The 2,459-nt window shown below is 45.3% G+C and overlaps 1 pseudogene across 1 annotated transcript; it reads left to right on the top strand.

Annotated features, from left to right (window-relative positions):
* The first annotated feature begins 389 nt into the window (after positions 1-389).
* Positions 390-2,236, top strand: LOC148854816 (3-ketoacyl-CoA synthase 6 pseudogene; annotated as a pseudogene). The gene has a single exon (XR_016112208.1). The product of XR_016112208.1 is annotated as a 3-ketoacyl-CoA synthase 6 pseudogene (transcript).
* The last annotated feature ends 223 nt before the right edge of the window (positions 2,237-2,459 follow it).

The raw sequence follows: 2,459 nt of genomic DNA on the forward strand, positions 1-2,459 counted from the left end.
AACAGGTTATGAATCGATATGTACTGAGGTCAAATGGAAATGTAATTCAGCTCATTGTGATTTAATTTTGATTAACAAAGCTGCACGGGTCCCAACTAGTTTTAAACGAGTGATTGAGGTAGTTATTGTCTAACTGTACACGTAACAGCTTTGCATTGACATATATAGTACTGGGAAGGGATAGTTGAGAGGAAGTTTAATAAGTAAAGTGAAAGGTATTTAAGAAATTCCAACTAACGTAGCTGGCTAGTCTTTTTTCTTTCTTTTCCAAATAACATAGTAGGCTAGTTATATATGCCTTGATTCATTGCCCTACCAAACATTATCCCCGCCATTTGTTACCCTGGCCTAAATCGTTAGCTCCCTCTCTCTCTCTCTCTCTCTCTCTCTCTCACGCTCACCCTTCTCATCGATGTCTGAATTTTTATCCTCTTTCATCAATCCCGTCATTTGTTACCCTGTGCTAATTAAAACTTTCCTTTTTATGATACCTATCTGCCTTCATTCATTGCCCTTTGCCTTTAAATCATTTCCTCCCACAACCACCAATTAGCTATCCATTCTCTGATTCACCATCTAGCTCAAACCTACCCATTGGGTTCAGATCTCTCTCTCTCTCTCTCTCAGTGTTGTGGAGGCTAACTAGCTACCAAGATGCCTCAAACAATACCGAGTTTCACCAGCTCAGTGAGGCTCAAGTACGTGAAACTTGGCTATCGATATCTTGTGAACAATTTGCTCACTGTTTTGTTCATACCCATCATGGCTGGGCTCCTTTTAGAGGTACTTCGGTTGGGGCCGGATGAGATATTCAGACTCTGGAATTCCCTCGAGCTTGATCTGGTACACATTCTTTGCTCAGGTTTCTTGATCATTATCATCGTCACGGTATACTTGATGTCCAGGCCTCGACACATTTACCTCGTCGACTTCTCTTGCTTCAAACCCTTGGGCACCTTGCGAGCACCACTCACCACCTTCGTCGAACACAGTAGGATTATAAAAGGCCCTGATAGCAAGTCCGTCCAGTTCTCACTGAAAATTTTCGAGCGCTGCGGCCTCGGTGACGAGACTTGCGTTCCCCCCGCCCTTAGGTACATTCCCCCGGCCCTCACCATAGCCAACAGCCGAGAGGAGGCTGAGCTTGTTATATTCTCCGCCATTGATTCACTCCTCGAAAAGACAGGGGTCAAGCCCAAGAGCATCGACATTCTAATCCTCAACTGTAGCATTTTCTCCCCAACACCGTCGTTGACAGCGATGATTGTCAACAAGTACAAGATGAGGGGAGATATAAAGAGCTTTAACCTCTCCGGAATGGGTTGCAGTGCCGGGATGATATCCATCGGTTTAGCTCGAGACTTGTTACAAGTCCATCCCAACTCTTATGCACTGATTGTGAGCACCGAGATCATAACCTACAGTGGTTACTACGGGGAACAGCCATCGATGATGCTCCCCAACTGTATATTTCGAATGGGAAGTGCTGCTCTCCTTCTCTCCAACATGAGGAAAGAGAGATCACGGGCTAAATACCGTTTGCTTCATGTAATCCGCACCCATAAAGGTGCCGACGACACGGCTTATCGCTGTGTGTACCAAGAAGAAGACCCAGACGGATTTAAGGGCGTATCTCTATCCAAGGATATCACGATGGTGGCCGGTCAGGCTCTCAAGTCCAACATCACTACCATCGGACCACTTGTGCTTCCTGCATCGGAGCAGCTCCTGTTCGTCCTCACCCTTGTCGGCCGAAAACTCTTCAAGCGCAAGTGGAAGCCTTACATTCCTGAATTCAAGCAGGCCTTCGACCACTTCTGCATCCATGCCGGAGGCCGTGCCGTGATCGACGAGCTAGAGAAGTACCTCAATCTTTCTGTTGAGGACGTGGAGGCCTCAAGGATGACGCTCCACCGATTCGGAAATACCTCGTCATCGTCCATCTGGTACGAGCTTAGTTACATTGAAACCATGGGCAGGATGAAGAAGGGAGACCGCATCTTGCAGATAGGATTCGGAAGTGGGTTCAAGTGCAATAGCGTTGTCTGGAAGTGCAACCGAAATATTCGGCCACCAGTGGACAGTCCGTGGTCTGAATGCATCCACAGGTACCCCGTCAAAATTCCCGATGTGGTCAAGATTATTTAGTGCCAATGTATCCCCAATGTGTATTTAATATTATAATTAACTCTCTCTCTATCTATCTATTTATCTATCTATATATATTGATGGAGCATCTAGATAATCTTACGGAAGATGATCTAAATTCCACGTCGAGCTAGATCAAGCTGCAAAATAGTAGATCAGAGAATCCAGGGTAATTAAACCAGTAGGGTCGCTCCGATGCTTAAGTCAATTATATAATATGGATGTGAGCTGAATACTTGAATGTTTGAATCTAGTGAGTAAATAATCACATGTTCCTTTGCCTTGGGGTTTGATGTCCTTATATAGTGGAG

The sequence above is a fragment of the Nelumbo lutea genome, chromosome 4, assembly GCF_056320005.1.
Source record: "Nelumbo lutea isolate HS-2025 chromosome 4, American lotus-T2T, whole genome shotgun sequence".
In the NCBI taxonomy this organism is placed as follows: domain Eukaryota; kingdom Viridiplantae; phylum Streptophyta; class Magnoliopsida; order Proteales; family Nelumbonaceae; genus Nelumbo; species Nelumbo lutea.